This window comes from Crocodylus porosus, unplaced genomic scaffold (assembly GCF_001723895.1).
Source record: "Crocodylus porosus isolate Cpor-Errol unplaced genomic scaffold, CroPor_comp1, whole genome shotgun sequence".
Taxonomy (NCBI): domain Eukaryota; kingdom Metazoa; phylum Chordata; order Crocodylia; family Crocodylidae; genus Crocodylus; species Crocodylus porosus.
Window position 1 is genome coordinate 65564673 of NW_017728950.1, and position 9807 is coordinate 65574479.

Below are 9807 nucleotides of genomic sequence, written 5' to 3' on the forward strand. Positions count from 1 at the left end.
CACCCCCACCCCTTTTGTCAACACGATCCCTCCTCTATACCCGTGGTCCAGTCATGGGTGGAGTCCCACCAGGTCTCCGTTATCCCAATGACATCATATTTCTTTGCACTGAGCAGGAGGACTAGCCCTAATCAGCCTATGTGCGACTCACAGTGTAAGGTGTAACAAGGCCCTAATGCAAAACAGTGAAAGGCATTTCATTAGAAAATGACAAGCATATTAAAACTGTTCACCACTTTCTATATAATCTTCCCAGAATAGAATACTCATTGGAATACTGAGTCAAATTTAAGACCTCAGTTCCAGCAACTTGATGGTCTGGACTCAGGTCTGGACCCAAGCAATAACCTAAATCTGTATTTTGCAGGTTACAGTTAGCAATTCTATTCCTCAGGCAAAATGGAACTGCCTGCAATAAGGAAAAACTTGCTTGCACAGGATACAGAGCTTTCTCATAGAGGGAATATGTAATGACTTTTGTCAGGAACTAAGGTATATAAGGCTACCTTCCATCCCAAGTACAAATAAGAGTTCTTCAGCTTCACAACCTTAAATGCAGGCACATGGTAGCAGGTACATTCTAAACAAGTAAATGATTTCTGCCAAATAAAACAAACTCCTACCAAAACCAAAATGTGATGTGCACTATACACACAATTCTCCTCTTAAACAGAGGATGAGAATAGAGCAATCTTATACACCAGATGATAGTTACAGTACAGGAAGGTGACCAGATACACTGGTGATGTCTGTAGACACTGGATTTGGACCCAGCACCTATACCTTTATTCTGAGCAGGCACAACCCTCAGACTGACCACAACACCTGCCAGTTGATCATAGGCAAATTTATTGATACAGAATAAGAACAACCCCCCTCCCCCCACTACAGACAATCAGGTAATTCTATATCTACCAGTCCTAGGGCTGATCACCAGAGTCAAAGTACATCTGGTCAGGATGCAGGCTCCACTCTGAGGCTTTCTTTCTTAGGTGTCATCTGGAGGTGGGATGCTGACGCCCATAGCTGCCTCCAGTGGAGTGCATGATACAGACTATCGGTATGCCCTCAGTCCATGGTGGCCTCAGAAACCCTTCCCAGGGGACTGGGATGGGGACCCCTCTCAGCAAGCAAAACAAGGAGGGATGAGACAAAGGGAGGAAGTCTCTGCTCTTGTATTCTCCTTCCTCCTTGATGACTCCTAATTCATGGCTGTTTCTGGTTGGTTTTCTCTCTGTGGTCACATGTCCAAGTAGCCTTCTGGGCCTTCTCGTGATTTGGTCTGTTCCCCCAGAACTGGCACTTAGCCCCCTGCTCTTTGAGGCCCTGATGCTGGTGTCATAGATTCATAGAGTTGGAAGGGACCTCAGTGGGCCATCTAGTCCAACCTCCAAAAGTAACAACTAACACCTGAACAGGGACTTGAACCCTGGACCCTCAGATTAAAAGTCTGATGCTCTACCAACTGAGCTATCCAGGCTCATAAAAATATTTCTCCTGTCCCTTCACTCACCCCTTATTTGATGCAGGCAGGCCTTAAACTCAGATCTTCCATATGTTAGGCAGAAACTCAACCACACAGCCATCACTACTGTGTCACTTATGTTGTGTTATGGGACGGTATGGTACATACTTCTTTTTTTCCCAGGCTGTGTGTCCTTTTTGCATTAGACAACCTATCTGCCTTGAAGGCTCTGATCTCGTGTTATGCCCCGCTTCATTCTCAGGCTGTGTCTATCCATTGGCCTTGTTGTGCTAGGCAGCCCATCTACTTTCAGGGCCATGAGAAGCTGTGTGCATGTCTCCCAAGTTCTTTAGAAACCCATTTAACCTCTGCTGTCCATCTTGACCCCTTATAATGCATATATCTACACCAATAAGCCAATTCCCAAAAAAACAGGCCTTTAAATACCGTTTCTAAGCCAACAATGTCAATGTTATAAGAGCCTTTATAAACTAGTACAGAAAAAGTAAACAAGAATTGAAATATTTTTTCTGAATTTGATTCCAACTAAATAAATAATAGATGTAAAAACTGAATCAAGCTTTTTTCATAGTGATATATTCTGCTTTGATAAAAATTAATAAAAACATTAATCAAATAAATCATAATTCCATGTTAATAATGTCAGAGCCCATTATTCTAGAAGTGATTGAGAAATGTTATAATTAAATTCAACTATGTTAGTAAACATATGTCATGAGATTAGTATGTTATAGCTGTTATTTTTTCTTAATTTCCCTTAGAAAAGGAGACAATTTTTGTTTTCATATTTCAGATGAAAAAAGTTTTGCATTTATTTATGCTGATGTAATAAACTTGAAAACCTTCTTTGTTGTGTAAAGTCAAGCTGATGGAGTTTTACATCCACTTGGCCAAGTATGAAAATCCCTCCTTAACAAACATTTTCCCCAGTATTTTAGAATCTCTCCTTTGAATACCTTTTGTACTTTCTTTTTGTATTCATCATGTATTTCAATTCCTTTTACAGAAAGAATTTTCTCCAGCCCAGATTTTACTAAAAGAAATCTTTGGCCTTATCAGCAGGGATCGTGTTTTCTCTTTCCTAGGGAAAAATGGGGGGAAGAGGGATGCGGATTTTCCCTTTTAACTCAGAAAAATGTGCATTTCTCATTTTAACTGAGAAACATGAATTTTGCACTTTTGCGAGGAACTCTGCAGGCTGTCAGAGTTCCAGCCTGCAAGGGTCTGGGGAGAGTGGGAGGAGGTTGGACACACAGGGGGCACCAAGTGCTTGTGTGCACACATAGGCACATGGCTGCCAGGCAGCCTGGAGAACAGCTCCTGCAAGTATGTCTGGTGGGGGGAGAAGGAGGGGGAGAGGGGGGATTGAGGTCCCCATAGGAAGAGAAGAAGAGAGGGAAGGAGTTGGCCAGGGATGGGGCTGGGTCCAGGTCTGTTGCCCAGCCAGGCCATTTGTGGGGCTTGGGCTCAGGGTCAGAATGTGTGGCTGCACTCCCAGCAGGGAGTGGGATGGGACCACCGGTGGCTTGTCTGGGGGATGGAGGGGGTTGGGGCTGGCTCCCTGCTGCTGACCACACTTCCAGAGCAGGCAGGGGGAGCACGTGCCCCCCAGATCTGTGTGCAGGGTGTGGGCAAATGTGGGCTGCCTGCTGTGGGCTCAGGCTCCCCACCCTGCTGCCCTCTCCCTCAGGCCTCTGCAGCCCAGCAGGTGGGACCCAGACTCTTAGGGCAGAGAAGGGTGGGGAAGCTTAGTGCTGCAGCCATGAGCCCTGCACCACCCTGGTGAAGTGCCCATGTGTGTGCAGCAGCAGCAGGGGTAGCAGTGCGGAGTTGTTCCCATTGCTGCTACCAGGCAGGCAGGGGGTGCCTCACTAGGGCACTGTGGGGCTTGCAGAGATGGGCACGGAGCTGTGGGTGGGAGGCAAGGGGCATCAGCAGGGCCAGGGGGCTGTGGGTGGGGAGTGAGGGGCACCAGCAGGGCTGGGGGGCTCTAGCTTAGGAGTAAGGGGCCTGGACCTGCATCCTGGTGAGCGAAGGGGGCAGAGGAAGCTCTGATTTTCCATGATAAAAAAACCAAAATCAAATACCAAAATTTATAGGTACTTAGAATTTCTTTTATTATAGTGATTGAGGCACTGGTAAGCTTCCAAAATTATAAATATATCAATAAAACATTGTGTTCAGTTGATACATTTTTATAGTGGTGTTTCATTTTAATTGCATACTTGGGGGGGGGTGTTAATCAAACAATTTGGAATTTTTAAACAGAGAAAACAAGGATCCCAGCTGGTTTTCATAAGAGACTCCCCGTGCTATTTGTTTTCCATCACAAGCCAGCATTCTTGTGACAAATATGAGAAAATATTTAGAATTCTGTGTATATTATTTTTTTTTTGTATCTTCACTCTATATCCCCTGCATGGACAACATTCTTCTCTTCTCTAGAGTTTAAATTTGAATGTTATATCTATTATATAATTCCCAAAATATGTGTATACATAAATATGTATGGTATAATTCCCAAAATAAATAGTTATTTGCAGTTTTATTTGTGCAAAGTGTTGAGTGCCCTTATCTTCCATTAAAGTCTAAGATCATTTGATTTTTATTATACCTATACTTCTTTAGTCACAGTTGCCATCACTGGAGTTAAGGAACACTTGTTTGTTTTTTTGGTATGTTCTAATCTCTTTTTTTTTGCCAGGTTTCAGTACTAATGAATGGATACCTATGGGGGGGAAAAGGTTATTTAAAATCATTCATTCCTTTTTTTCACTTATTTACTTTTCAGCTGTTTACACTGGGTTACAGAGAAAGGCAAAGGGAAAGAAAGATGTATGCTTACTTAAATGGATAGACCAAGTGACTGTTTGATTGATCAAAACCAAGGATTTGTGGATATAGGACTCTACTTAGAGAAAGTAAATTGACTACATGTTTTACTATTGTGTACAGTCCGATATTTTTCCCTACAAAAATGATGCCTATATCCTTATTTGCTAACTCTCTTAGCAAAGGGAGATCTAATACCTCAATTAAAAGTGGAACACTTAACTTACCTTAGAGAAAACAGCAATATGTTCTGATGTGGTTCAGCATCTGAAATGTGAAACTGCCACTTTGAATACTGCACTGTATAAAAGATATCATGGGTATCCTTCCCAAGATCTTTCACTCTCATTTTAAATTCCCTACCTTCCATTCTTATTTTAATTACAGGACTTGCTTGTCTTCAGAGTGCAGTGGGTACCTTTGTGCATTGATTACTGTTTTGCACACTATCCTCCAGCCCTATATTTAGGCCTTTGTAAAATATCAGCAGAATTCTGTAATGTATGCAATGAATAGGAAGACTCAATACAGTGAGACAAAACTCTTTTAAATTTAAAATATTGTTCAGGTAACCATACTTCTTATTGTGTTTACAATTTCAAATTGAGTTGACTGTCATTAGGACACTAATTCATAGTCAAGCAGAATAAAGTCCTCTAGTTGAAATATTATATAATATGCTATACAATTCTCTTTCCTCTACTGATGGTGAAATACTGTTTAGGTAACTAGATGAAGCACTATCAACTTAAATGTAGTATGAGAAGAGCAGATCTTTGTACGTTTTGATAATGTGCACAGACAAGAATTTTAGAACAATAAGAAAATTCTTTGTCTACCTTATCAAAACTTTGGAATTCTTTCACCTGAAATTATGCTTCCCTCACTTAAGTTACGCATTGAGAAAAGGGCAGCCAATTTAAGTAATTTTGTCTTTTTCTCTCAGTGTACAAGGTCATTAATTGCTATTGGGACCTTCATAAACCCTAGTCTGCTGATGGGGTGAGAACTCTATTGTTAAATGTATTATGGCAGGGCTGTCTTTGGAGATTGCCTGCTTGATTGCTTTGTAAAGGCCCAATGGCACACAGCAATTAAAATCCATAGACCTTTATAACCCTACTGATGTTTTATGGGCCTTTTTGTGTCCTTCGGTATGGTTTACCATTTGTGTGTCTCCCAATGGGTCTTCTTTTCAGAACTCAGACTGGGATTCTTTTTTTACAGAGTGATAAAGCTAGTTATACATCATGTGAAAGGTTAATGACTATTTTCAAAAAGAGCATATGTTTAAAGTCATAGGGTGAAAGTTATGGTAAAGAACAATTAAGTAAAATCACATACCATTTTCTCACTTTCAGAGTAGTTGGATCCTTCTACATCTCATATTCACTCCTAATAGTTTATAAATCAAAGTACTATTTGAAACTGTTACATTCACTTTAAAACATGAGTTTAGTTTTTTTGATGGAACCATATTATTGGAGCAACACTCTTGTCCTGTACTTAAATTTATCTCTCTATGGGCTGATTTTTGTGTAGAATGGGAGGCTGCCTATTCCACAGTAGAAAACCTTATACCTAAGTCCATGAAAATGCCGCTTTAGTGCAGTTCCATATAGGAACGGGCACCAGAATGTGAAGGGTGCAGCATGGAGGCATTGCTGCTTTTGAATTTTAGTATGAAAATCAATGTGGACTTAATACAGCTCCAAACTATATTTTCTCTCAAGGAATCCTGTTGGCTTCTACTGAGCAGCTATCAGGGGCCCAAAGCAAATCTTTTTCAGCACCTGGAGCAAAAGAAGTTGCCAGCAAAGTGCAAACATACCTTCAGAAGGGTTCCATAGGGAATAAGACCCTTTCAACAAGGATTTCTGAAACCTTTGGAGTTATGAAGGATGCAAGACTTCCAAATCCACTGGTTCTAAAATTCATGCTGCTATTGGTTTTCAACAATTGGACATTGAGTAAATTCAACAATTTCATATCAGATGTTTTCCGTAGATTTCCATGGGAAAAGTTTGTATCTGAAACTAATTTGGAACAGTTATCACTTAAGATAACATTCATATGATGAAAAAGAGGATCTTTTACATTTTAAAAATGCTAAACATTCCTGGAGACCTTAAACAATTTTTAGGTTAAAACTCAACTTCCTTATGTGGAAATATAAAGTCTGAAATGATGTACTGTAGCAAATTAATCTAGTCAATACAATCGTAGTGCCAAAAGGGGTAAAATGTAACTTTAAGGCAGTATAATTTATAGCAGTTCACAAAGTTCTAGGACCTGGAAGAATAAATAGAAAAAAAACCGACATCCATGAATTTAAGTAGAAAACAGTCTGCTTGAAAATGCAACAATTACGAATTACTGGGCCTGTGTACATGTGCATTTACTGTGTAGTAATTTACTGAGCAGTAAGTGGTTCTTAGGTCAGCACCTATACATGCAGCTGTTAAAGCACAGCAATGCTGTGTGTGGACTGACCTGGGACTACAGTTAGTCTCAAGTCATACACATACAGTGTTACTGCATAGTAAGGCATCTACACTAACTAACTAATCAGGCATAAATTTGATACCTATATGATGCAGGTATCAAATTTATGCCCAAGATGGCTTAAACCATTGTAGTTACTACACAGCATGGGCATGAAGATGTAGATGTACACCCAAGCCACACAGTAGTTTTTCAGTTACTGCACAGTAACCTAAATTACTGCACAGTAAATGTTCATGTATAGATATGTCCAGTGAGAAGCAAATAGGATATTATAATCTACAGACACAGGTTCTGTCCTAAAAAGCAGTTTAAAAACTGACAACACTGGGTTTCATATTTGTTGTAGCTCACTGATTTCCATATCAGAGTTAATTATCAAACTGATTTTTTTTTTCCCTGACTGCCAGTAATACAAACTCAAACTGGTTTTAGTCCACTTTATGCATCATTAATAAAGGTGCTGATGAGTGGATTACTTTGTTTGAGATAATATGATTTGGTTGCAGGAGTAAGTGTGTTTTTACATGTGTAAAGTCAACAGTCAGAACACATCTGACTGCATAAGTATACTCTAGGCTTTAATTTGGCCATAAAAACTTTGTAATGGAGGATTATATCCAACACAGAGCCCAGTTCGAATGCCAGTGGGAGCATCTACATGTGTCCCTACAGTGCTGCTCTTACTGCATGGTGCAACAGTGTTAAAGTGTTAAGTGCAGTGCCTGTACGTACTTTTATCAGCTAGTTTGTCATAGCAACACACTATACTTAGGGAGTGTGTTGCTATGGCAATGTAGGGGTGGTATCACAGTTTTTGCCCACGGATGCTAAATCGCCATAGCACATTGCTACAGTGATGTAGCATCATGTGTAGGTTTGCCCAGAAAGTACTGAACTTACATAGAGGAGGAAGATCTTGTAATTAGCAAACTGGGCACAGTTGGTATAGTTATCAGGAGACTGGTATGTAATCATGGCCACACAATGAATAAGGAACTCTACTATGCCATTCTTTCAAAGCTACTTTGAAGGTGATGCTTGAAGATTCTCAGACAGCCCAATAGATACCATTCAAACCCAATTTATCTATATATATTTAATCCTTTCTTGTTGTGACCGTCAATATGTTGTCAAGTGCCCAAGTCTCCTTGGCTTAGCTGATACTATTCAAAATAATAACGTTTCTGAAGATGCTTCCTGAACTAGGGTATGTTTATGCTCATAGATTACCATCCATTTAGTAAAATAGAGCACTGTGACCTCTACTCTTTCCTGTACTAAGTCTTTTTATAGCATCTGTTTTTCACTGTTGGTCAGCATCTGAAAACTGAGACCACAGATAGGAAGAAACATTTGGTCACTGCCAATATTGTATTTGTTTCAGTTGCAGGCAGCTTTCATAATTTAGCCTTATCTCTGAAGTTTGAGACAAAGATTATAGTCCTAAATCTAGATTCTGATAAGGAAGATCGAATAGGGATCTAACAGTACAAAGAAGATCCTGATACTGGTCTAATATAAGAGCTATGAAGACTCTGTTAAGAAAATGAACTGGAGCTGAATCCAAATAATTCATGAGAGAGAGAGAGAGAAGCCTAGAATAGCTACCAATTGGTGGTCAGGGCACTCACCCACCTGAGAATGGAAGACCTGCATTCAAATTTTATTTGTCATTAAGTCTATACAGTACAAGACTCTTTTTGTGGTGATACCTGAGTAAACTCTAAGCAAGCTAACTCAGGTATTGGAAGTTAAGCAGCATTCTGCCTCAGATAATTTTCCATCTTTGTCAGTAAGATCAGTTATCCTGGATGGAGTGTCACATAAATTCAGCTATATAGCTTCTGGAACATAAACTAACTCTTTCAAAGCTAGCGTGGTTATTCCTAAAAGTAACAAATTTTAACGAAATATAGTTGAATTTTTTCAATTAAAAATTAAGAGTTGGCTCCTCAGGTTGTATAGACTGATGCAAGCCTATTAAACTCTAATAAAATTGCAGTTATTTATCCCAATTAAAGATAAGCCCCTGAAGATTAGAAACAGAATCATATATTGGTTTCAATGAAGTAACTGATAAGTTTTGCTCACTGAGGGCCTATCTGTCATGAAATTTATTAAAGCTTGAAAGAAGAAAATTTTCAATATCTAACAGGAAGAAGGAAAAGGTTTAATCCCAGGCATAATGGCCAGAAAGGTATACTTCGTGTTTCTACATGAGATGCTTTACTGTGCAGTTGACTAATCTACTGTGCAGTAAAGTATCACTATGTAACTATGCACATGAGGTATGGTACAGTAGATTAATCTATTGTACAGTTATCTACTACTTGTAAATACCTATTGTGCAGTAGCGAATGGTTAGAAGCCTCACCAGGAGGAAATTGCCCAGTCAGCCTGGGCAGCAGGCGACGTGAGAATAATCCCTTTCCCTGGCAGCTCCCTGATGCTGGGCAATCTCTGATCACAGAGCTCACGTAAGGACTGTCCCCCTGCCCTGGCAGCAAGCAGCTCCCAGCCCTGGCTCTGTGATCAGAACATGGGATGAGAGAGTGCTCTGTGTCCCCAGAAGCTGCCTGCTGCTGGACAGGCTCTGAACATAGAGCCCAGGCTGGGGCAATGTCCCCTTGTTCCAACAGCAGGCAGCTCCCAGGAGTAGAGTTCAATCTTCCAGCCCCCACTCTTAACTCTGAGTCGGAGCTGGGAGCTGCCTGTTGCAGGGACAGCAGACATTGTCCTGGCCAGCTCCATGATCAGAGTGGGGATTGGGCAGCATGCAGCTGCCCAGAACAGAGCTTCAGGGTGTGACACAGCTGCCCTAGAAGTAGGAGAGCTCACCCCCAGAGCCAGGCATGACACCAGTGCCCCCTGCCAGCCTGGGGATGGCACCTGGGGGAGCCTAGAGATCTCCCTGGCTGCCATATAATAACAGAGTAGGGCAGGAATATCCCTGCCCTGAACTGCTCCCGTCAGGAGCAAAT

The 9807-nt window shown here is 40.8% G+C and overlaps 1 non-coding gene across 1 annotated transcript; it reads right to left on the bottom strand.

Moving 5' to 3' along the window:
- Positions 1-1407: 1407 nt before the first annotated feature.
- Positions 1408-1480, bottom strand: TRNAK-UUU. Its single transcript has one exon. It is a non-coding gene; the product is annotated as a tRNA-Lys (tRNA).
- Between the last annotated feature and the right edge of the window lie 8327 nt (positions 1481-9807).